At 40.0% G+C, this 27,229-nt stretch overlaps 1 long non-coding RNA gene across 1 annotated transcript in view; it reads left to right on the forward strand.

Annotated features, from left to right (window-relative positions):
• Window positions 1-27,229, forward strand: part of LOC116717688 (uncharacterized) — a 72,875-nt gene that overhangs the window by 36,803 nt on the left and 8,843 nt on the right. Inside the window, exon 3 of the long non-coding RNA XR_004338785.1 lies at window positions 10,664-10,822. This is a non-coding gene — a long non-coding RNA (uncharacterized LOC116717688). The remainder of the gene's footprint in view (window positions 1-10,663; window positions 10,823-27,229) is intronic.

Below are 27,229 nucleotides of genomic sequence, written 5' to 3' on the forward strand. Positions count from 1 at the left end.
ATGAGTGTGTATGTGTGTCTTTCAGGAGAGCCTCTTCATTAAACAACAACCCAGAACGAGGCGCACTCCAAACGAGGCCACAAGTCCGTTCAGAGGCTCTTACGCGGCTGTGCAGCGACGCTCTGCAAGCGCTGTTACATTCTCCTTTATCCTCTCCTCTGCACACAAACACACACTCACACTGCATCAGCACAATGGCCGATCCGCTCCTCGTGTGACGAACCGCGCTGCCATGCTAAAGTCACACACTCGCATGCATACTTCATGCAGACAAAAAAAAGGAAAGAAAAGGCTTTGGTGAGAGGAAGCTCATGAAAAGGTGATTGAGCGAAAGGGGAGTTAGTTGTGTCTGTCATGTGTCATGTCAGGCCCTCCTTTATGCTAATGTACTATTCATCTGTGTCATAGAACAATAATGACTCTCAGCGCAGCGAGCCTCATTGAAGCACTCAGACCAGAGTGAAGCTCTACTGTCCACTTCACTGTTTCTATCTTCACAGCTCCATCTATCTATTTTTGTTCTTTTTCATCATGTTTTCTCTCCTCCTCTTTTCTGTTTTTCCCCTGATTTGTGTCTCAGTATATGTCAGTGTTTCGGTCTTAGCTCCATTGTCAGCTCTTAGCAGCAGTTAGCAGTCCAGCTGCTATAACTTGAAACCTGGCATTTTTGACTCTTCTGATCAGGAGAACAGTTCCTAAAGAAACCTTGACATTTAAAACACAATATTACTTGGAAACTCTACTTATTCACAATAATAATTTTTATGTCTAAAGTAGTTTGCTTTAAGGAGCTTGAGTATTTGTCAAAAAAGGACACAAAGCACATTGTGTTTCACAGCACTTTATTTAGTTTCCCTTTCAGATCAATAAAGTATTTCTGAATTGAATTTTTTAATTTAAGTGTGAGAGACTTCACCTTAGCATATTCTTGACCCTCTCCAGGCAATTTGGGAATCGTTAAAGTTGTGCCAGAGACATTTTGGATTCCTCCTCATTCAAGGCAGTGGTTTTCATCCCTTGTCCTCGAATCCACTGTCCTTCACGCTTCAGATATTTCTCTGCTCCAGCACACCTGAATGACCTCCTCATGAAGTGCTACAGAAGACTGTTAATCACCCATTTATTAAAGCGTGGAGTCAAAGATAGCTCCACTGTTTTAATGACAAGGATAACCTGTTGAAGTGTGTGTGTGTCCTGATGCGACCTATCAGCTGCCAAACACAGATAAAGGATAAGGGACCCAAACGGCATCCAGGGATGGAAGAATGGATGTACGGCTGGATGGAAGGAGGCCGAAACCAGGCATAGGAGGAATTATGCAATTAATGGAAAGAGATCAACATTAACAACAGGAAGGCAGCGGTGAAGCCTCTGCCTGCACCTGTGAGTCCTGCACACTGCTGAATGGCCTCCGTGTCACAGGTAGTCTGAGAGAAAGTTGGAAGTGACTGAATGAGTGAATTCATTCAGCTGCAGCTTCATTCTGCTGTTTGTGTGTGCTGGAAAGTCAAACTCATCTTGAGATTTCTGCCCAGTAACAACAAAATCGAAGCGTAAAACCTTCCCTGAATTTAACTGCCAGGGCACGAACAAACAAGAACATGCTGTTATAAAAACATGATCAATTGAAACATTCACATAAAAAAGTTTAACTTCAGACCTGCTGATCATAAAAGTGGACATTTTAAAACCTGGGACTTCGATGCTTAAAGACTTGACCCTTGTCATCAAGTACTGTTTTATTCTGTTTTTGAAGGAATTGGATAGCTGTACCTTATACCTGAAATTAACCGTTTGAAAGCAGTAAAAGTTGGAGTTGTAATTTGAAAAAGTGCTTTTATTGTTGTCAAGAGATCTTTGTCCAAAGTCATAAGCCAGCAGCTTGCAGGCAGACAGTATGACTTTTCTCAACGCAACCTTTGGAGCATCTGTCATAACACCAAACCAACACATAATATAAAGTGTTAAAACACTCTGCAAAAATATTTGATGTTTTCCACTCTGAGATACCATATTCTTTACTCTAAGAGTCTGCATGAACTCTTATTGATATCTGATTAGATGCTGTAGGTAGCTGTCTTTTAACTTAGTTTAATCATGCTTATGCATTAAAGCTGTTCCTTCAGATATTTTAATTTTGATACTTTTCTTCATCCTTATTATTGAGTTGTACTATCAAATAAAATATGTGTAACACAGGTGCATTATACAATCCTTCCCTTTAGGGAGAGAGTTTAATATACATTAAAGCTTTCAAGAGTGTTTTTGAAGTACGCAACACTTCATAAAATCAAAGAATTTTGATATTCTATTTCTAAAATAGAGAGAAAAGTATTGAACTATAAGTGGAAGTCATCGATATTGAAAATATGTGGATGTCTTGCTGTAAATCTCCGTTCTTGAACGGCTCGCAGTGTTCCTGAAGCCATTGTCCAGCGTGAGTGAACAGCCCATCTAACATTGAGAAGCTGAGGTTTCTGCTTATGGGGATATGGGGGGGATAGCACATAGCCCTGGGGAGGTTCAGCGACGTACAATGTGTGTGTGTGTGTGCGTGCCTAAGGGGAACTCAGGATGTTGATGCTGATCCATTCTGATGGACTCACACACAAACAGAGTCAGTCTGTGATTCAGAGACGAGACGCTTGGATCCCCTGTGGGACAGCCTAGGGAAGACTCCCTCTCACACACACAGGCAGGCAGACACACACATATACATATGCTTGCCAGGTTAGATATCTGCTGAAGTCACTCATGGACCTTGTTCATGCAGGAAAGAGGGATTAGAACGAACAATGGAGTGTGGGATCATTGAGACTTTTGACTGCAATTCTTCAGAGACTGGAGCTGCACTTGAAGCATTTGATTGTGCTTGATTTTTTTTTTTTTTTTTTTTACTGCAGAGTATCTCTCTGTGAAATTACATTTGGACTTCTTGGGGGGCTTCTCGCTCACCTCTGGCTCACCCTTACACTGGCTTAACTGCATGTAAGCACAATGCTGTGTTCTGTTACTTCCTACAGCGTGGGCCATGAATGGTCCTTATTGAGCAGCTGTGGGAGTGCGAGGGTGCACGGCTGACTTCTCACAGGGCTCCGACAGCAGAGGTTTAGGACAAGACCGGAGGGTTCAGGGTTGATGGAGATGGATGATGAGGCTAGATGAGGAAAATGAGCTGGCGCTCAACTCGTAGCTCTGAGCTAAAAAAAAACTTTGCCTCATTGTTTCCCAGACTTACTGCTCTTAATCAGTCATTAAAACATGAGTAAAACACATTATTTTAACGTGAACGAGGATGCCTGCTGAGATGTGTGCACGCCAGGGTTAAAACACACAAAGGCGAAGAATAAGCAGGAAAGAGCCGAGGGGTTAATATGAGCTGTATGTGACGCCAACCGTATGCTCGTTATAATAGAGCTGCGAGCCTATAAGTGACAGATATTACACACACAATGGATTATCATTGGGCCATTTTGAGATCAAAGCATTCTTTACAAGCCACTGCCCATTTGCAAGGGGAAAAGCTAAAGTGACCTCAATATTAGAGCTGTTTTCTAAGACAGCCGTTTGCGTCTTGGTGGACACGATTCTTTGAATTTCTTTTGTTGGCTTCGCCGAATGAAATGTTCCGAGAAGCTGCGTGTGGTCACAGTGTTGTGCACTTGAGATATACAGAGATTTGAGGCAGTGTTTGTACACATTCCTGTAAGTGTTTTTTTTTGTCAGTGGAAAACGAGACACAGAGCCTGTAGCCTGAGGCAGAAGTGACTGGAGGTTCCTGTGTGACTGTGGATTTATAGCTCAGTGTTTGCCACAATAGTGTCTTTTCACACTGTTCACAAGTTTTCAGTAGGCTGCAATCTGTTCGCGCTTGAATTCATCTATTGTTGCTCTCACAGTGCTGTAGGTGAGGTATGGGGATTCTTTCCAGTCAAGTCTAAGTCTTTATCTCACTGCTTTATATTATTAAAGAATAATCTTCAATAAGATTTTGTGTCTTATTGAGAAAATAAGACACAAAATCCTTCAAATGTACACCTTTCGGCCTAAAAATAAGAATAAATGCGAGGGATTTTTAGTTTTTATAGTACCAGAGATGAACAGTGTTTGTTTATTATTTGTTCTGTTTGAACTGAGATGCTTAATTTGATCAGTTTCAAGCATTATATAAATAAAATAGAATGTTTCCTCATAACTATACTGCCCTTTAACTTTAAAAGTCAAAGGATTTTCTTACTAAAGCTCTTTGATGCTCAAATTTCTTTAGATAAGATCCGAATATATGCTTTGATTTGAAAGTTTTCCCTTGCCTACTGCAGGTAAGATCATTGTTAAAGTGATCTTGATTCTGGATGTTCGGCTGGTGAAATTATCCAGCTGTTCAAACAATTGTTATTTTGTCAATTCATGATTCAAGTGGACATGTTTGGGTGGGAGAAGCAGCACTATTTTTGTAAAAGTTTCACTCTTGATCTACAGTCGTTACACCGGTAAACTTATTAAGCACTAATATTAATAAAATATCAGATTGGCAGAAGGAGTCTTGTAAAGACCTAGAGAAGTTCTAGATTTAGAGATGCTGATGCTTGACCTTGAAGAGGCTGTTCATGTTCAAAAACCCCAACAGGGCTGAACTTAAACACTTCAAACCATCTTCTGGTTTTTGTCTTAAAACATTGTAGAAACATTCACAAGTCCAAATCAAGTTTCAAGTTACTGAAAGCTCTCATTTCCTATGTCAGTGAATATTCACAATCATTTGTCAAGTCTTTAATGGGTAGTGTAGGTCAAATATCAATCTTTTGGTGGCTAAGTCTAAGTCCCCATTCTAAGTCACATCTCAAGTCTTGCATGGTCAAACCTGAGACATTTGAGTGCCAAGAATGAGTTGTCTGAAGTTTGTGAGGAGTTGATATTAAGTCTTAAGTGTGTGAGGGGAAAGCTAAAGTAAAATCTCACCTCCAGAAATGTCATCGATAATTTTTTAATAAAAATGATTATAATTCTGCAACAGCTGAAAGGACTGATGGTCAAGAGATGGTCTGGATTGAGCCTTTACTTTTTTAAAGATCTGCTCATTAAGATTCATTGTGACCGCTGAGGCGATCATGGGTAGAGTCAGGTTCACCAGGCAGCCACGCAATGATGTTAAAACCATATCGACAAATTTCAGGTATATCAACCAAAGGTTGTATCTGATCTAATGTCTTTTTGGGTCAAGCCCAACTCAAGTCTCAAATATATAATGAACAAACTAAAGGTTTACTCCTGGGTCTTCAATTCTAAGTTGAAGTCAAATTTTAAGCATTTCTTTAATCCAGGTCAAGTCTTTAAACCAAAGTCTAAGTCAAGTCTCAAGTCTTTGAGGGCCAGGTCCAAGTCATGTTTTGAGTCTTTGACAGCCAAGTCCAGGTTTGGTCTAAACTTGACCTCAAAATTAAAATGAGTTCATAAAACACAGTTACATATGGAGAAGCAATGATTTACAATTTTTTTCCATCTGTCACTTTAAACCACTCACACACAGTGCTGGACAACCTCTGTTATAGTGAAGATGATGCTACACTGCTTAAATAAATAAAGTGAAGAGTAATATTCTATTATCCACTGGTACTGCCAAAAATAGCTGAGCACAACAATGAGGGAATCCTTCTGGTGTTCCAGTTTGCGACTGGAACACCATTAAGTTAGATGTGATGTCATTCCCAGGTTCACGTTCCAGCTGAAAGACCTGGAATGTGGCCTTGCAGCCAACAAGTTGTAAAAGCAACAATTTAAGCATTGCTTAGATAAGTGGTTACTGTAACTATGTGTATTCCTGCGTGGGGGAGAGAGAATCCACCTCAGCTTGCTGTAGAAATAAACATAGCTTCATCTGCATCCTGGTTCATGTCCCACAGGCTGTGGGGGTGTGTATGTGTGCGACAGGGAGAGGTGTGAGGTATGCATGCCTTGTTCTTACTCTCTTAACCACTTAAACGTCCCAGGAAGTGGGTCACTGTGCCATCTGGCGTCATTTAGATTGCAGTTTGTGTCTGCCTGGTGAACCTGATCCTGTCCATGACCTCCTCAGATGTCACAAAAATTGCAATTTAGTGACAAATAAACTCTGATTAGCACATTTTAAAATGTAAAGGGTTAATCCAGACCAAGTTATTGTAAAATTGTGAAAATCTTTTTTATGGATAACTGAAGACAATCGAAGATATTTTTTTAATATTATTTTTTAAATCAAATATTAACAAACATGTATTATTCAAAATTCACATTTTACACGTTTTTTTGCATTGGATCTCTGCTGCTTCTGAAATCAGGCCAAGAGCTTAAAAAACTCCACCCAGTCAGTTTGAAATATCTTTTTGGTGTATTGAAAATTAATCATTTCAAAATATTCCAGAATGTAACATCACAAATCAGCAGGCACTTCCCTTCAAACAGCCAAACCCAGCCTGTTACCTAGCAACCCAAACTGAGCTCCAGTTTCACCACCGCATGCGCTGTACAATGGCTGCTGGAAAAAACAAGTGCTTTGTTGTTGACTTTACATTCACAAACCAAGTTGTGCAGGAGGCTCTACTTCTGCTTTTCAAAGATGTACAGTTGTACCAATTCTCATCTGCTTGCAGCTATTTTCCATTTGAGTTGGGGGGTGTGGCCAGCAGCAGCATGTTTGGATTTAACTGACAAGAGGCCAGGTCAAAATAGGAGGTCGAAGGAGGTCAAAGTAGGCAGAACTGACCAGGCAAAAATCTCATTTTCCAAGAATAATTTTTTGTGCAAAAAATGTAATGAGCATGTTTTGTATAGACCTAACCTAACCTGGTGAAGGAAGCATAATTGGTCACCTTTAATTCTTTTCAATATTTTAGAAAAACATCAACAGCCACCTACTCTCAGGCCCAGCCTGATACTGTAATAAAATTTATTAAATCAATCTCATGTATATGCTTGACAATAGAGCAAATATAAAATACATTAAAGAAACTACACACGCCACTCTCTCCTATTCTTCCTCCTGTTATTAATATTCTTGGAAATATCATTTTACTCTCAACAGAGGTTTCTGCAGTACCGCCTCAATATTCTGCTTAAACAGAATAAATTGTTAAATTGTTTAAGAAAGCCACTCTAATATCTTGACAATACACCACTTAAATCAGGCGTAGTCTCAAAAGAGAATAGATTCAACAGAACTCAATAAACTCTCATTACTTTTCAGCTGCAAGTGTTTTATGCAGAGCACTCTGTTTTAATCTGACTCAATCTGACTCAACCCAGTTTGTTGACTCATATGTTAGTGCAGCTCCAGCTAATTGACAAGTTACTGAGAAAAAGGGGAGTTTGTATTTCAGATACCTAAAACTTAATGACAACGTTTCATCTGCACTCTGTGAGTTCACAAGAGCTGTTTATAGATACTTGTTAGTATTGCAGACAGAAAACTGCAGCAGCCATCACAGTCTCGCTTACAGTGTAAACATCTTTGTAAATGCTGAAACACACTTTTTGTTGTTGGAGAAAGGCGAGATTTGATCAAATGATTATTGTATGGTGCTAAGTAGATCTTTATACAGAAATTAGATGCTAAAAACGTGTTACTGAAGCCTTGCTCTGGATGTGGCTGACATAATCACACCAACAACAGGTATCATGACATGAACTCCGTCAGGGACTGATTATTTAAAAATGCCACGATTGGGACGTCCCCAACACAATCTGTACGACTTTTATTATCCACATTTGCATATGTAGGTTCTTCTGAATAAGTTTGCCCCTTCAGTTTCTCAACTATTGGTCCCCAGAGTTTAGTTTAAACTCTCAAGGCAATTACAATAGACGTACTTGTGCTATATTTAGCAGTATCAAATTCCATTAAGGTGTGTGATAACTCTTACATCTCTCTTTGTTTTTAAATATAGATTAGAATAAAATAGATCCCAATTGGAAATTGCTTTTTTGATGACAAGCTACTCCATCCAAAGTGTTAAATATTAGTAAATACAAATGTAACCATGACATTGTCAGGATCTGTGTTTTTCTGTGTTTATTTAGAGTTTTCTGTGTCCTTAAGTCTCTTCGTTGTCCTGTCCTCCCCTTGATTGTTCCCAGGTGTGTCTCGTCTCTGTGATTACCCTCCCATGTATTTAACTCCACCTGTGTTCTTTGTTCCTCGTCGGGTCCTCGTCAATGTTAGCTTCAGTGTCGTCAGTGTTTCCGTGTGCCTGCTGTCCGTTGTTTTGACTGGTTTTCATCATTAAATCCTCATATTCATCATTCCTGGGTCCGCTGCATTCTGCCTCACCACTCTCACCTCATGACAGACATATAAAATATGTATACATAAGTGTGATATTGTAAGTAATTTATGTATGATTAGATACAAAAACATATAAATAAATAAATAAAAAAACAAGCATGCACATGGAAATATGCCAAGTTCTCAAGGTATTTAAGCACCACAATACCACCACCATGCTTAAATTCATGGATTAGTTTTTTTTTTTAAATGTCTTGTCAGCTGTTACCTAAACTTATTTTAGAAACTCTTTTTCTCTTGCCAGTCCACAAAATGCTTTCCCCAAAGTTCTTGGGGATAATTGGGAACTTTCTGGTGAATGTGAAACAGGCCTTTGTGTGCTATTGATCCACCTCACTAGTGGATGCCATTTTAGCCCAGTCTCTTTCTTATTGGTGAATCATAAACTCTGACCTTAAAGCTGCAGCTGGTAACTTCTGTAAAATTATGTTTGTTACATATTCATTAACACTGTCACAATATAGTATGATATAAAACAGATAAAATTCAGCTCCTCTGCCTCCTCCCTGTGGTCCTACAGCCGTCTGCAGAAATTCAAAGCTCTTTCAAAAACAACCAATTAGACGCAGGAGGAGTGTCTTAGAGCTGTCAGTCATGCTCATGTCCATGCTGCTCAATGTGCTATTGGAGGAGAAACAACTTCATCATCTGCCATCATCCGTAGCTATATTCATGCAGGCTCCTCATGAATGCCTAGCAGAGAACAAAGGTGACGGTGAGCAGCACATACACAAGAGCGATTGACATCACTAAGACCCACCTCTTGGCTCTGACTATTTGTTTCAGCTGTGTATTGCTGGCAGAAGAAAGAGGAGATTGAGTTTTTCACAGCTTATCTCTCACATTATATTCACAGGACAGTTTTAACAAAAATTTAATTTTTTAAAAATAAAAGTAACCCACTGCAGTTTTAGCTGACACAAGTGAGACTTCCATAGTTTTAGATGTTCTGTTTGTTTGTTTTTTTTGACATCCTGGATCAGTTTTTAATCCCCTCTTAAGAGTCGTTTTTTGTAAGCCGGCCACTCCTGAGACGCTTCACTGCTGCTCCATGTTTTCGTTGTGTGTTGGATAACACCTCTAAGCCGTAGTTTACTGTAGCCAGGAAGCCTTAGAAATGGTTCTGAAAGCGCTCTTGTTCTTGAATTTCTTTAGATTAGAGCGTGCTGGATCACTTTCTGAGATCTTTTAAGGTACTTTGAGCAGGATCTCTTTTGCGGGGATTTCCACAGGTCTGGCAGTCTGCTGCCGCATTTTAGTATTCATTCAAGTAACTTTGTCTGATATATAACAGATATTTGATTAACTGAGATATTTAAGCTGACAAAATAACAAAAGATAGAAGTAACCTGTAAGGGAGATGCCAATGTCTATATAACTGTAAAGCTACTAAACATCTGGTGGCTTTAAGGCTAGCCAAGTAAAAACTCTCATATGAGACAAATCATCCAGTGGTAAAATAGAAGCATACCGACATATTGAAGAGAATAAATCACACATCTGGACTGAAATGGACTACCAGAATTTAACTACAGGTGGACCTTAACAAAATATGTAAAAGAAAATAAAAAACAGCCATTTATTGTAAGTGCCTAAATTTTTATTTGTGTAGCACCTTTCACCTTAAAATGAAATCACAAAGTGCTCCAAAAAATGTGTACGAACATAACATCGAATTAAATTAAAAGCCTGCCTGTACAAATAGGTTTTTTGCTGCATTTTAAAATAATAAATGGAATCGACATGACGTGACAGCAATGGGAGAGGATTCAACAATCGGGGTGCAACAGCTTGACACGACCAATCCCGACGGGTTTTAATCCGAGAATGTGACGCTAACAAAAGACTCAAAAATCAGAACCGGATTTTAGAGGTTGCACTGATGAGAGTATCCTGTGAAACTAATGTGATTTCTGACTTCATGAATCTTTTCATCAGGTGAAGTGATCAATGTTTCAGATTTGTTGGGTTTTGCTTTAAGCATTAACATTTAAACAATTCTTAATCTCAACCACAGTTATTAATTGCTTAATTATTTAAACGTATCTTTATGGCTCGATGACAAATTATCCACCTTAGTGAATCAGTATCAGACTCAAAACATAGATCACATTCAAAATACCCATTGTTTATGTATACATTCTCACATGTAGCCCTATTATCAACACAGTCAAACTAGAGGCATTAAAACTAAACTCTGTCATCACAGTTGCTTTCATCTGTTTTAAGCTCAGTTCTTGTCTTTCTCTTCACGTTTTCACTGCATTCCTTTAATCTGTGAACTTGTTTCTTTTTCCTGCTACATGACTTCATGAGTGTCATGGACTTTATTTTATTGCATCCCAGTTTACCATTAGGTAATTGTCTGCAGCACTCGTCTGGAGCGAGGAACAAACCTGACCACTTAGGTATCCCAGGAATCCACTGCATCATCACATTCTGCTCCGATAACGCTGGAACTGCCCGATTCCTATCGCTGTGGATGTTGCAGCTGTCTTCTTCTCTGTAAGTGTTTGCAGGGATGTTTTGGTGTGTGGGAGTGAGATGTGTTGTGTCCTCATACCATAATAGGCTTCCCTGTGTAAGTGTCCCATAATTCTAGTCTCGTGAGTATAAACAACTCTAAAAGGAAGTGAAAGAGGAGGAGGTTTTCACTCTAACTCATTCGGCTCGAGGTTTACACACAAAGTGGACCCTGATTCACCCTTGATGTCAGACGGCGAGGTTTCCGGAAGGAATTTTAGGCATCTCAGGAAACATCTTCCCGATTCCTGGAGGCTTAGTATTAGACTTATCTTGTTCAGATCTTGAGCCAAGAAACTCTCTTTCCTACACACAGCGGCCAGAACGCTCTGATAGCCAGATGAAAAAAGCCTAATTCACATTGTGACTGAGCAGCTGGGAATGCTGCTGTAATCCTGGCCGTGCCGAGCCACGAGTGATGGATTCTATCGATGAGGTTGAGGCGGCACGCACTCCCGGCAAAACCACAGAGGTAACAGGATATGTACAGGATGTTGTGCAGGGGTGAGAGAAGGAAAGCGACTAATTTAACTCAAAGACGTGTTTTAGAGCTGAAAGCAAGATGGTCGCCCTCATGCGTGTTTGGCATGTGCAAAGGGAGTGGGGGGGGGGGGTCGAAGGGGGCTTGAGCAACTGCTCCTTTTATCCTTGATGCCCCTAGTGCCCTTTTTGATTTTTTTTTTCCTTTTTTCAAAATTTTTTTTTTCAATTTTTTAGTTTTTTTAATCTGCATGTCAGAAGGCCTGTTTGTGCCCCTCAGCAATAATATTTAGCTAAATATAATAATTTAGCAAAAATAAACTAGTCTGGCTGCCCTCAGTCTAATAATGACTCTCAGAGCCTCCATGTTGTTCAGACTCCGGGTCCATGGTGAGGAGGAGGGGATCTGTGCCCCCTAACTATCAAATTATGAGCAAGAATATTTTTTTTAGGCACTGGTTTGTGAATAAAACGTAGGTCTGATGTTAATGTTAGAAAAACTGTTTCTATTTATATTTTCGTAATTGTCCTCGCAATAGCGGGAAAAAAAACGCCTCGCCCCTAAACACAGAAATGCTTCGGCTGCAGAGAAAACTTCTGACTTTAACTTCATCATTCTGCTAAATGCCCGGTTCGCTACAAGCAGCTTGAGTCGGTCCCACCGACAGATATAAAGAATATCAGTCTTTATATCAGACATCCTGATAAAAGACACGGTACTGCGACTGTCACCGTGAGTCACGACGCACCTCAAAGCTCTGGTACCACCCGGTACCACCCGGTACCACCTGGTGACTGTTTGCTCTGCTTCTCCTTAACGTTTCTACCAGGCGGTTTAAAGCTGCTGCTGACGAGATCTGGACTGGAGGTGAGCAGCTGTAAATAGAAGTTATTGCAGAACCTCAAGTGTTAAAGGAAGATTCGGCCCATTTAGAGTTCACAAAATAAACATCTGAAAAAATATTGTAGCAATAATTAGAACTGCAGCAAAAAGCCAAACGTGCCACAATGAAATTAATCAAAATGTCCCCAAAGCATCGGCGGACTGGCAGAGGGGCTACCGGGAGATTCTAGGTAGATTTTATTGTCCCTGTATGATGTCATAATATGATCCAATTAAATTCTTGATTAATATGGGTTGTTGCTATGTTGTTGTATGGTGTTTTAAGACCTTGTTCAATGTGCCCTTTCTTAACTTTTGTAATTTTTCCACTGTGAGGGTAAAGTGAGGGTCTGCTCTCTGCCGTGTTTAAGCAACACAACATGAGCTGGTAAAAACACAATAAACGGCGCAGGCTTTCCTTCAATGCGGGTGGTGGGTCATCGCACAGCCAGAGGAGAAAGCATCAATGAAACCTCAAGCACTTGTTGCTTATCAAAACCAAAACAATATAAACATAGACTTTTAACACGCATGAGGACATGCTCAATTTTGTTCTGAGATTATTTCTTGTTAATTAAAATTAAGTGTTTTTTTTCACTATGCTAATATTTGCTGTTCGAAGGACTCTGCTCTACCATCTTCAGTGCCAATGAAGAGAAAATCCTTTCAGAGCTGTTGATCCTTCAATCAACAACACTCGTTGTGGAAGATTTCAGAATATTCCAAGGAGAATTGAAGATGTTTGGGGAATTTATGGAAAGTAAATAATCGAATATTAAAACAAACAAACAAATGTTATTATTCTTTATTATGCCAGCAGTTTATGTCTGCCAGTAGCAATTCTGAAAGTGTTGTGACAACTGAGTTTCAGTGTTTAGACTAAGAGCCGTCTGAATATAATTTGAAAGATTTTACACTCATGTCTGATTTCCCGCTTGCCTGTTCACTCGATTTCGAGATCTCACCCTCCACAGTGAACGACGGGTGAGTGAGTGCTTTGGAGTGTGCAGCTCGTGGAGTACTGCGCCCATGAAAGACTCTTCTACTCCCACTCAGTGGGAAGAGAAGAGTGGGCTGCTGTGGAATTGAGAACCCTCTCCGCCCCTCGCAGCACTGGGTGAGAGCCACTGGGTCTTCGCTAAGTGCTGCCGGCCACTATTACAGTGAAAAGGACCCTCTCTCTGGGGTGTCCTTTCAAGTGTGTGCTTAACGGGACACTGCTGAGAGCCTCGGCCAGCCAGCGTGATTGGATGTATGCGTGTGTACTTGTGTGTCTGCGGCTGCATGTGTGGGCCTTTGCGTTTGCTTGTACAATGTGTTGCTGGGATGGTTTGTACCACTGAAACCAGATCAGGTATTTGTGACAGCCACTGCGTGAGCGTGCATTTATAGAGCGGCGAGTGTGTGCCAGGTTACAGTATTAATAGAAGGCCGTGTGTTTGTACAAGACACTAATAGCTGCGAGGCTGATATTGCTGGATCAGTTTCCATCACACTGTGTGGCGTAGAAGCGCCTGATTCAGCAGGTGTCTCCCTGTGAAACGTCCTCGATGTTCTCTGGCTCCTCGAATAGAACCGCAGTGTTCTGAGCGGGACTCGGCCTTGTGATGCGGCTTAGCTGCCAATCTAGCCGGTTATTAAATATGATCACATATTACACAGTCAGAGGGATAGAAAAGGCCCAAATGGAGGAGATCAAGCAAGCAAATCCTTACCCAGCAGGTGTTTTAAGGTTTAAGGTAATCTTTGAATTTGATCATGTTTCTTCTGTCTGGAAGAAATGATAACATTTTGGAGCGGCCCTGTCAAAGTCCTGAATTGAATCTCATAGCGAATCTCGGGAGCGAAAGATTAGTTTGATGGCGAGGAGGCCTTCCAACCGTCAATACTTGAGGCTCATTATCAAAGAATAATTGTTAAAACATTTATTCCTCTTAAAAATGCTTATATATGGGCTAAGGCAATTTATTTTCAAACTGTTAAAGTTTTGAAACTCACATTTGTGATTTTTTTGTAGGCTTAGACCAAATCTAGCCTGAGGACCAGACCGATAAAGCCCAAAAAACAAAAAATCTCTTTTTTCCTTCTGGAAATGTAACCAAGGCTAACATTAAATGAAAAGATTTAAGAAAACGAGGAAATAGTGTAGCACTCATGTATATCCTCTTGTTTCTCATTATCAAAGAGTAATCGTCAAAATATGCATAAAAGCTGGTTGGATTGCTATGATGTCTGATTATTTAAAGACTGTGAAAACACTTCAGATGCCTATTTTTATGAAAATGTAAATAAAACCTTTTTTCCCCCCCTCAAACGAAGTGCTCCTTTTTCATTTTTTTGCTATCTTTGGAGAGATTACTACATTGTTTCTCACCAAAACTTCTTACTTGAAAGAAAGAGAATTGAAATCTAAGTCTGTGGGGTGTATGAAAAAGCTTGACCTTAACAATATTAACAATACATTTCTAAATCAAAATTATTACTATTTATTTTCTATTATTTTCTCAACTGACACTAAGATTTTTTTTGCCTTAAAAAATGAGAAAATGACAAAAATACTATAAAATAAAGGCAAATGATGCGCTACCTGTAAAATATACCTGAATACACGAAGTATCATAAGTGATATGTCTATTTTCACCACAGTATTTCAGTGTTGCACTGTTCTATTAAACACTAATTACTTTTTTAAAAGACTTTTTATCTCTGAGAAGGTCTGTGAAGCCATCTCGATCTCCATTCTCCCTCCACAGAGCAGAAGACACGCCAGTCGATACTCTAGGAGTTTGAGGAAAAAGAGGAAATATGAATATCAAAAATGATCCACTTGTGATTATAGGGTTAACATGTAACAAAACCAAAGTTGTCTTACATCTAAATAAAACAAATTCAATGTAAATGTAAGTAAAATGAGTAGAAAATTAATCAAACTTCACACAGTCCGTCGTTCATCATCAGTCTAACCCTCCGGGGCCTCGTGGTGAAGCTTTGCTCACGGACCTGTGAGAGCTCTCAGTGGGTATCATCTGCGCTGGTTTGGCAACGTTTACCCTTGAAACCTTTTGGATGGCAGCGATTCAGCCGCGGCTGAGCTGTTTTTGGAGTACAACTTAATGGAGAGGGAAAGGGGATCCTGGAGTAAGTAGACAAAGCTGATTAAGTGAGTCTTGGGTTTCTCAACTGGTAAACCGTGGCACAGTGAGGGGTTTGAATACCACAGAGGGTGCATGGAAGTATCCCTGCTGTTAATTTGGATGAAGGTTTTGCCAGATGGTGAACCAGTATACAAAACCTGGTGCGGTTAATCATCGGCATAAGTGGCATGTTAATTTGGGCCTTTCTGTGATTTATTTAACTGATACTTTTCCAGGGTGATAAAACAATCAGCTTCAGATGTTTTTAAAGACATGAATTGAGTGCGAGCTGCAAGGTGAGGCAGTAGGTAGCACTGTTGCCTGGCAGCAAGACGGTCCAATGTTCAAATCCTGGCCTTTCTGGATGAAGTTGGCAAGTTCTCCTCATGTCTGTGTGGGTTTTTTCTGGATACTCCAACTTCTTCCTACATTGCAAGAACATGAGAGTTGATTGAAACGTCCTTGTGAGTGAATTGAGTGCATAAGCTTAACTTTATGGTGTCCTGTCTTTTATCCACACATGGCCAAGATTATGCATATACTGTAGGTATAAATATTAACATTCAAGTCCTAGTTAAATGAATCCATTTCAAAACTAGATTTGATGCTTTTATTTCTAATAGAAATAAAGATCTCAACCATCTGACCCAAGCTGTTTCTCTCAGAGGAAAGAACATTTCTTCAAATGATCAGAACCATCACTAGCAACCATTACAGATCAAACTAATCATGGACTGGAAGATGCTGAATCGGCTAACTAGAAATGAATCCCCGCTTCAAAATTGCCGTCGTTACGAAAGAATCAAATTTACAGGTTTCATCATGTTGGGAGACCTTTTGGTGAAAGGTAAACTTAAGAGCCCAGTGCCAACTTTCAAGCATGGTGGTGGAAGCATCATGCTGTGGGGCTGTTCTGCTGCCGTCTATACTGTTCTATTGAATCCAGCGGACAGAAGAATGAAGATAGAGTGTCTATTTTCTACCCTTTTAACATCATCATCATCATCACCAGCAGCAGAGAAACATTAGGATCATTTCACCATCACTCCCAGTAAGAGTTTTTGTGCTGAAGAAGCAGCAGAAGGTTTACAGCTACAGTATTTTCACTTTTTTTAAATTCTGGCCTTTAATTAGGACTTTCTGTTTTGAGTCTTCCAATTCACAAGGCTTCAAATACTTTTTATCAGGCCTGTGTCTGAAAAAGGGAGACTTTGCACATGTTACGTCTTACACATGGAGCGATGTCTTTTTAACATGTGCAGGAATGCAGATCGGGGTTTCCCTACTGAAACAGAGAGGGCCTTCACAGAAAGGAAGATGAAATCATCTTGATGCCAGCACCTGTTGCTGAAAAGCATATTTATGTTGTTTAGCTTCAAAAGGCTTTCACAGATGGTGGCGTCTGAACTGAGACCTGTCAACAGGCAACATGTTTCTCTTCTCTTTCCCCGGGAGGATTCTGTATCTTTCATTTCCTAAAAGGATTTTCAGGTTTTGATTCATCAGCGCAAAGGAAAGTTGTTCAGTCATGAACTTCTAGACAATGTGGTTGGTCATAGAGTTCTTCACTTATTTCCATAGTATTTTAGGTTCTGTGTGGGGTCATCTGGTTTAATCTTTATCATGCTAAAGATTTTTTTATTAATCTTTATATCTTTATATATAAAACGTAGGTAATTTGATTATTATACATTTTGTTCTTCTTTTACCTTCTAAACTTGATCTCATAGGTGAATATTTTATATTTTATAAAATATTATTGTTACAGTTAAGCAACCCAGTCCTGCTTAATTTCCCCTTTGATTACAAGCTATTTTTAAATTGAATCTAAAACTGGTAGAGAATTGAGCTATCTATGGTGGATGCTGATCTGTCATATTTATAGGAATATTTAGGGGTCTTGTGTAGGGTCAACAGGTAATATGGTAAGATCAGGAGGTGTAAGACGTTATGAACTGATTGAGAGGGCCGCTGAGTTTGTTAGGTGGATCGTGTTGCCATGCGACGCCGTGAAATGACAGGTGGTGTGATCCAGTTGGAGGCTCGTCCTCGCACGAGCTCTCACACACACACGCGCGTGCACGCCCCCTCCCCCCACACACACATCTGGGTGTTACACAAGCCTGTAATTACAACTTCAGGAGGAGGCCGAGTGGAATCGTGCTCACTTGAATACAGTATGGCGGCGGCGCACATACGTGCACACCCCCACTTCACTTTACACACCATCATGAGCTGGCAGTTGTTTCATTTTCCACCTCAGGTCAGGCTTAGTTCATGCAAAGCGAGTGTGTGTGTGGGCGTGGGTGGGTGGGGGTGTGTGTGTGTGTGCGTTGTAATCCTGCTCCAGTTTTATTTTTAAAGCGAGCTCAGACAAAGGCCTCTAGTCAAACCGCTCTGAGAACAGGACCTTGGGAACATGACCAGTGGCTGTTGCGTCATAGTGTGTGAGTGTGTTTATGTGTGTGAGACGGGGAACAAAAAAGGGGAGAATCTGAGTTTTCTCCTGTAAAGTAGTTGCTTGTTAAAGCTGCAAAGGAGCAAACAGGGAGAAAATGCTCCTAGAGATGGTCTGCCAGATGTGAAGGAGAGTGCACAGCTGCGGAAAAACACATCACAGCTTCTCCTGAAAGCTGGCAAAGTGGATATTTAAATGTCAAAAGACGTCATAATTTGATGTCACAGGAAGGATTTTATTTGCTATAGGAGCGAGTCTCCTACATAATATGTGGAAGCAATGTTTGCCTGAGCAAAATAAAAAAACAATAACCACACCCAGCAAGATGTTCCCTACACTAGGTAAGGGTTAGTGAGGGGTGGAGAAAATGGAACGGTAAAGTTAAAGAATGAAGTCCAGACAGGTGGATAAAAGACTGTAAATGTAGAGATTTTGATTAAATTACTAAATAACCGACTTAGGAGTCCATACAAATATAAAATTGGTATATGAAAACTAGCTGTTTATGAAACCTGAGCATGAAAACCACAAAGCCTGTTTCAAACTCCATGTTCTGATTTAATTTGAAAACTTGACTGGCTCCAAATCATCCAGATTGCTGTCTTCCATTTTGCAGCTTTTGATGTAGACATTAGCATAATCCTAAAGAAAGAACAAACATACAGGTGCATCTCAATAAATTATAATACAATCCAAGACTTTTAAAAAAAATTCAGTAAGTGATTCAAAGATTCTAAATGCATAGAGGAAATAATAATGGTTTTCAGAAAATCTCCAAAGATTTGAATACAACATGAGAACAGTAAAAAAATAAAAAATACATAATGCTAAAATATTGTGGCTGCTGATAGCCACTGACTCACTCCACTAGGCAAGTAATCCACAAGAAGTCATTGTTAAAGTCTGTAACTGTATACAAACAAATTAGTGGAAAGTTAAGTGGAGGGAAAAACTGCAATATGAGACAATGTGTAGGAAATAGGCATTGCTACAGCACTGAGAGAATTGTGAAGCAAAACCCATTCAGGAGTTTGGGGAGATTCACAAGGTGTGAACAACAGCCTGAGTTGATCCTTAAAGAATCTCCACAGGAGATCCAGGACTTGGGTTTCTGCTGTTTGATTCCTGTTTGCACTAGTTAGGACACTTCTTAACCAAAAAAACGCTTTACCTGGACTGAGGAGTGTCATAAAGTGGTGTGGATGAGTGGTGAGGCAAAACGCTAGGAGACCCAGGTAAGAGAAATATGGTAGATTTAATGACGAAATAATGCTACACAAACAGTCCAAATCCCAGGCAGCGCTGCTGAGCGGAAGATGAGGCTCAACACAGGTAGCAACAGAGAGCATGAATGGACTAACCCGACACACGGCAGAACAGATGTCAAATGAGACGAGGACCTGACAAGGACACAGACACACAGGTGACACTAAATACACAAGAGGTAATCAGGGAACAAGACACATCTGGGGACTAATCAAAGGGCGACAGGACAACACGGAGACACAGATACACAGGAAACTCAAAATAAACACACAGAAAAACACGGACCCTGACAAGGAGACTATTTAAATGCTCTTGTTTTCTTTGAACTAAGTTCTTAGTTTTCAATAGTTACCCAGAAAGGTCAAAATTAATAGTTATACTTGAACATTCAAAATAAGGTTATCTGCATGTTGAATCTGAAAAATAAATGAGTTTCAATCTCGGAATTGAATTACTGAGATAAAATCACTGTTTGATGATATTCAGATTTACATGGATCTGTAATAGTTGTTGAAGAATACTGAAACCGTGTGATTGTTACCTTAAGTGTTCAATAATAAGTTTGGTTTTCCTTACGGTTACAGCTGCGTCAATTCATGCCTGAATGCAGTCTGGATTTGAAGGACATGAATAATAAAAATCTGCTCATGCTACGAGTTTCTCTTGCAAATATACAATGGATATTTGTACTGAGGGGTAAAAAAAAATTGGAGCTTTTAAATGGAAATTCTGATGAGAGAGGAAAGGAAAGAAGTAGGGAGAGGAGAGCTGAATTTGTAGGGCAAGAAAAAAGGAGCTGCAGGAGGAGACTGAGAGGAGAAGAAAGAAGAGACACAGGATCACTTCTTCTACATTTGTCTTTTCTCTTGATCTTTGGAAGCTTCCCAGACCTGGAGACACCGGAGTACCTGGGGAAGCCTGGCCTCACTTACATTACATCACACACACACACACACCCCCGCCTGCACCAGCACGCGAACCCCCACCCTCACACACACACACACACACACACCCACACCCACGCACGCAGAGCTAGAGTGTAATCTGTCCCATAGCACTTCTGCCAACCCCCGTCTTTCCTTTCTTTCTTCCTCCTTTTCTTCTCATCTTTTTTTTTTCCAGCGTTCATGACGCACTCAGGCATAATGAAACTGTTAAGAAAAGTCCGGTCTGGGGCTGAGACCCAGAGTGAGTGGGTGAGGAGGGAGGGGGGTGTAAAGTGACACTATGCCAAAGCACTATTTACAATGCGCCTCTTTAACACACAGCCTATTTATAGCTGCCAAATCTTTTCTCAGCGTCCGCCACACACTGTTGCACCGTCACAAGCTCAGGCATCAAATGGCACCGGTGGACTGGCTCGACGCCACGCTGCCGAAGAGAACACGCCTTATCCTCCAGCATGTTCCTCTGTGAGGCCCGGCCTCGCTGCGCTCCAACCGCCTTCAGCCCTCCACACTCTGCCATTCAGGATCAGGACATTCCCCTTTCCCCCATTCACTGAGTACGCTCAGCTTTTTTCCATTCCTGCTCTCTCATTGGTCCGTTCATCGGATGAAAGGAGAGAAGAGGGACTTAAGTTTCTGTCATGACTTGTTTTTTTGTTTGTTTGTTTTTTTTAAAAACGGGGCAGGAAGAGCAGGTGAGATAGACAGGTGATTTACTCCTGAAACCCTGTGTGCTGTTACATAAGAGCGACTCTTCAGTGGAGAAAAAGCTGTAAACTAAAATTTCGGGGTCTTGTGCTCATTTTGTTGTCAGACTCTTTTTAAAAATGCAATAGTGGAAATTTTACAGCGCGACTGTTTCCTATGAGGTCACAAAAACAAACCATATGTGAGCAACAAAAAAATCGCATATGAAAGGACAACAGATTTATTTTTCTTATTATTATTATCATTATTATTTAAACGTAATCAATAGACTAGACCACGTGTCTCAAACCCAAGGCCTGAGGGCCAAATCTGGTCCGCCATAGCTTTTTATGTGGCCATCCAGACTCCATGGCGACATAAAATTGTTGTGTTTAAACATTTTATCAATCAAATCAGTGCAGTTCTTATCAATATACAGCATTGGAAAAAATTAAGAGACCACTTAAAATGATCAGTTTCTCTGATTTTCCTTTTTATAAGTATATGTTTGAGTAAAATGAATGTTGTTCTTTTATTCTATAAACAAGTCCATATTCATTTAGAAACAACAGTACTAATGTTTTAACTCAGGAAGAGTTCAGACATCAGTAATTGTTGAAATAACCAGGAGGTTTTCAGTGGGGTTCAGAGCAGTGGAGTCTCTTAATGTTTTCCAGAGCTGTATTGCCAAATGACATCAATGAGAAAAGATGTTCTAACTCTGTTTCTAAAAAAACATCTACCATCATCTGCTTTGTTTTGTTCACATTAAAGATGAGATGATGACAAAAAGCTGACTACTAGCTCTCCGTGCTCAGCCTCTTGGCCATCTCTGATACCCCCAGCAGCTGCAGAATCATCTAGATGTTTCTGTAGAAGACAGGAGTTGGACTTGTGCTGGTAGTCTGAAGTGAAAAGGAACGGTGACAGTACTGTGCCCTGTGGTGCTCCTGTGCTGCTGGCCACAGTCATAGATCCAAGTGGTTGTTGAGGCCTGACCCTATGTCTTTTGGAGTTTCTGACTAAGAAAATCAGGCTGAATTGTGTTAAAACCTGACGTCAAATGAAAATGTGCTTAAGAGTTAAAAGGTTCAGGTTGTTTTTTTTTCTGCACACGTAAAAATGCTGCTGGCTGCCTTTAGGTTTCTGAACCAGAAGACAGCTACAGTCTGTCTAAAGTAGTGCCTTCCCTATTTTTGCCCTGACCCAAATTTCACTTGCATAAGAAATAATAAACCCATCTACGCAAATAATCACATTTATTAGCCGAAAAGACGCACACAAATGAAAAGGATTCTTTGAATTTTTCTGCACACCAATGAAGACACTTTGCCCAGAGACGTGCTTTCATATCGTGACCTCCTCCAAAACCTAACGTCTGATTCAGTTTGTGCCACCTTGGGGGCAAAGCTCGGTGTCTGCTGATCAAAACATTGGCCATTACAAAATATATTATGTGCTTTGTGAGTGCTTTTTGTTCAAAAGACGTTTTCATGATCACCATTTGGTGATTTCCCTGCCCTCGCCTGCAGCACATTTCTTCACTGAAACTCTGGCTCTGTTGATTTATTTTGACCTATTTTTATGTCAGACTTAGAAGATGCAAAATAGATTACTAGATTACTTTATTTGGGTGGATTCTCTGCACTTTTAAAGGAAAGTGAAAATGAATTGTAGACCATAGGTTCAGCTTGAAAATGGCTTCAAAGTTATTTTAATCTTGGGGGGATTTTAGCCCAAACTACATATATTTTCTACCCATCTAGTTAGCCATTGTGTATCGGTTTATTTTATTTCATGTGTGGACAAAGTTGGGTACATTCAAAATAGCAAAAGTATGACAGTTAATTATTAAATTGTACATTTTTAGGAGAGCATGCAATCAATATGATCAAGTTTTTTAATGAGGATTTTTTTTTTAGCTGCAGAATATGTCAAATTGTAGCATTTCAGTACCAATATCTGCAATATCACTATCCCAAATGACTGTTTGGATGCAATATTTGGTGGGATATCATATTTCAGTGCATGTCAGTAATATATCTGGCATGTTGGATGGACTTTCTCTGCCCTTCATAGTTAAGCTTCAGGACTTAAAGAGTGAGGAGGATTGGTGCTATAAAAATAAAAGTAGCTGAAATGAGGACATGAAGGGGAAACAGTAAGGAAAAACTGACAAACAATATAATCCCAATAATCAGCAATAGTATCACAATGACATGTTGCACAGTCCTGGTCACCACTGCTTTCCTTCAGGATCTTGGCTTTTATGATCTAAATCAATAGTGTCGAATGGTGTGCTTGTCATGAAGATTGTGAACACACCTCACTTGAAAATATTCTGGTCTATGAAACATTTTTCTACTCCAAAATTGCTTAGAGAAATGTAATAATTATTGCAACTTGTAAGGTATTAGGTATCGGCTTACCAGGAATCTGCAAAATATAGCCAAGCAGGTCAAGAAATTATTTTCATAAAAAAGGTTTTGGAAGGGTTAAGCAGGGATCAGCTGTAAATCCCATGCAGAATCATTAAATCACGTAATAAGCTTATTTAACATAAGTGTTTCTAGTTGTTTGATTGCTATGTTGGTAAATGAGGAGACACCACTGATCATGGGAAAGGGTTTGAATAATTCTAGATATTATCTATCAAAACAATCATTTGTACAGAAAATACTGACAGATGATATAATTATTACCTACGAATTAAAATTCTACATGTGAATGACCAGGACTGAACATCCTGTATGAAATTTTATTTCATAGCTTTTAGGCGTTATGTTTTTGGTGCCATCATTCCCTGCAGAGCGTGACGACAAGCGAGGGGCCGTTAAACCATAATACAGGCGTGCGTTGCATGTGTGGTTGGCTGCTGCTCTGAACCCTGAACTGGTGGCTGTTTCTCGGGCTCGACGACTCTCACCAGACGCAACCTGAGTGTTGGTGTCGTATGCGCCGCTGGTGTAAGTTTGCTTGTATGTTTACTCAACAGGGTGTTAACGTCAGTCAAGTAAATTAATGTTTATCCTCACACGTGTCAGGAAAGAAGCAAGCCAGTGTACCTACACCACTTTGCTTTTGCCACCATCTCTGAATGTCCTCAAACACACAGATAGTTAATGTGTTTGTTATGCCCCTGTGAGTGAACATATATACTAGCTGGCCAGCACAACCACAGCACAGGGTTTTGGTAGTTTTCCATGCGTGTGGTGCAGGCCAGAGGGGGCGTACAGTTGCTCACTTGCTTTGGCTTTCCATTGTAATATCTATGGTGGGCGGTGTGAGAGCGTCACCACTGCTTCCTGTGCGCAATGCTTTGCACGGTCAATCACACAGACTCAAGAAGATTTTACTGACTGTGAACAACAAAAAAAGAAGAGAGCTTCATCACAATACATCCGCTAATAACATGCTGCCCTCTGGGTCGTCCCTTCTCTGTTCCTCGCCGAAGCCTTTTGGGAGGAGGCTTGTGGCCTTTTTCTCAGCTCTCCCCCGGGACTCTGGTCCAGCGGCCCCAGCATTCCCAAACCTCAGCCTGACTTCACTGCCCAGGGCCTGCACACTGACATCATCATCATCCAGACGTCCACGCACAGGAAACTCAGATCAGCGCACACGCTCCAGAGCGGGGACGTCACAGCTCGAGACAAGCCACACACAGACACGCTGATGCCACTCTGCAGAAGATAAAGTTCCCATGACTTCTGGGCTGCGCAATCACTATGGATTTCACTTGGAATCCATAGTGAAAAAAATGCATCTGTGAACATTTATCAGGATAACCGGTCGGCCGAGTCCAATGCTAGCAGTTCAAAAACTGCAAAATAATACCCAAGGGAATACTGTGCTGTAGAAGCGGGGAAAACTACAGAGCTCAGTTTATCACCAGCAGAATGGACTTCATACTGGTTTTGAGAACAAATTCATATTAAATACTGTATGGGGCTGTTAGCGTTTGGTGGAAATTATTCTTTGTCTCACGGAGTCTTTCATTCTCTGCATTAAACGCAAAGTGCTTCTCGGTCTCGGAAGAAAGAAGCATAATGTAAAGCACACATAGCATATCAGAAAATGTGTTGAACTGAAAAGTCAATGTACCACATGGATAAATGTCATCCAGCACTTATTTACTGTGCGTTCTGCGCATCTTCGCTTTGACACTTGTGGAGTCTCTCACAACTCTGTGTCACTTAAAAACCAGTGACACCTGGTTTCAAAAATCCCTTCTAGGTCACTGGAGATGTGTAAACGAACAGCTGGATAGCAACAGAAATGCTATGGTTTCACTGGAAACTGGCTATGTGTAAATGGGGCTCTATCCTAACTCTAAGGAAGAAAACATGTTAGAGGATGAAATATGAGTTTCAAGAAATGTTCTTGAAACTGGAAAGACCTTCCAATGGCTAACATACAGCCAGCGCTACAATAGAATGATTTAAGAACATTTATGTTTGAATGGCCTAGTCAAATTCCGGTGAAAATGTGTTGCAATCTATGAAATGTTGAAAAAAAATTTTTTGCAACTCTTATCTTCTTATTTGTTTGTGTGTCGCTATTTGTGTAGAAACGTTGATGACAAGCAATGCAGCTCAGGAATATTATGTCTTGATGCAATTCAAAACGTAAATGGTCATTTCCATTGATCAGTATATGATATTTGTAATATATATTGATAAAGTTATTGTAAGTGTATTTTTAATGTAACATTATAATTTTGCTTTTAAATTAATGCTGTTTCATTATTATCTGTTTTTTGCTTTTTTATTGTATGTTTGTATCATGTATTTCCATAATGTTATTTTCTATAATGGCTTATGTTTGGCATATTGTAGCATGTTGAATCATACTTTGCAAAAATCCTTGTAAACACCAAATAGTTCTTATTATGATGTATAAAATATCAGGACTCAAAGAGGATGAATTTCCTTCCTGTCTTTTTAGTAAGTTGTGACTGAACTTGAGTTGATTTCTGACTGTAATGATACTGTAATGATGGGCTGGATGATATCAGACCTGATTGCAGGAAATGTTGAATGAGTGACTGAGGAAAAAGTGAGACCCAAAGTTCAGTCTTGCTTGGTCATCCTTCAAAGTGTGAGACCTACTCACCTCTGCAATCTTACATTATATCACCTAGATCCTCTCACTATTTCTCACTACTACATTTCCCCTCCAATGTTTTGCCTCCGGCCTTAAGGCCCTGCTAGTCAAGGTGTTAGAGGCACCTCGCTGTCCCTCACTGGCTGCCATCCCTCGAGGTGAACACTCTCCCTTTTCATGTTCACGATCTTCACGAGTCAAACTCAACAGAGAACAGGGAGGGGAAAATAATCTGCAGAGGGAAAAGGTTGGATAAAGAGACGGAGAGGAAGAATAAAAATAGGGTTGGTAGGCTGAATGATATCAGGCCTGATTGAATCCCAGCATTGATCTCATGAATAATAGAGCTTCAGTTGCCATATGATTATATTAGACATGACATCCAAAGACAAGCTATGATTTCAAGCTGTGCACAATCACAAGCGGATACGCTCTCACATGTGTGCATCTCCGTATATAACCCGGTAAACCTGACTAACCCAATCTAAGATGTCGCACTGAGGGATGTCAAAGTTAAGCATGAACAGTGGAAACCACTGGACTTTAAAAAAGTCCAGAGGATGAAGGCGGTTGGAGCAAAGTTTCTCAATTCAGACACATTGTGGTTGATATCTGGACATCAGACTGTTGATAAACAATCTATTTCATGATGGTTGTACAGCCATTTCTTCCTTTGCTTTGTCAAAACTGGATCGTTGTGGCTTCACTTTCATGCAGTGGTGAATGCAGCAGATCCAGAATCAGTTCTGGATCCAGTAGATTATCATACTGAAACATGTGAGAAAGCTCAATATTTCTATATCTAGAAGATCAGGGTTTGAATTTCAGCACGAGGAGGTGGAGGTGATCTTGTGAAATGTCGAGTCCTCTCGCGTCATTGAAGTATTTGTGTTAATTTTCTAGGCCCTCCAGCTCAGAACAGTACTTGTATACTGGGACTGCGTCATTACTGGGCATGTTACTTGTTTCCTTCTTTAATATCTTTTTTCTATTCAAGGATCAACTCAACATTTGTGGATAAAATTTTAAATCTATGAGTTCCCCAACTGATCAGATAGTTGTTATCTAAGTTAATCAGGCAATGAGAGACACAATCAGCTGATTATTGATGAATAAATAGTTATACAGCCACATTCTGTCGATTACTGATTGAGAATTTACTTGTTCATCCCGAAACAATTGCTTTCCCTTTGTATGTACTGTAGTGTTGGAAATGTTTTTTAATTACCTTTTAATTAAGTCAGTTTAGTTGCAATATGCACCTTTACAGCTAGATGACACTAAATCCTTTACATTAATTCTTTCAGCGTTTTATTGGAAGCTTTGTAAAAGTTATTGCTTAGTTTCTGTAGCAAAAAGTTAAATCAAAGTTGTTTCTTTTTTGAATAAAAATTGCTTACACACAACAGATTCATCAATATGAAAGAGCTT

Source organism: Xiphophorus hellerii, chromosome 3, assembly GCF_003331165.1.
Source record: "Xiphophorus hellerii strain 12219 chromosome 3, Xiphophorus_hellerii-4.1, whole genome shotgun sequence".
Taxonomy (NCBI): Eukaryota; Metazoa; Chordata; class Actinopteri; order Cyprinodontiformes; family Poeciliidae; genus Xiphophorus; species Xiphophorus hellerii.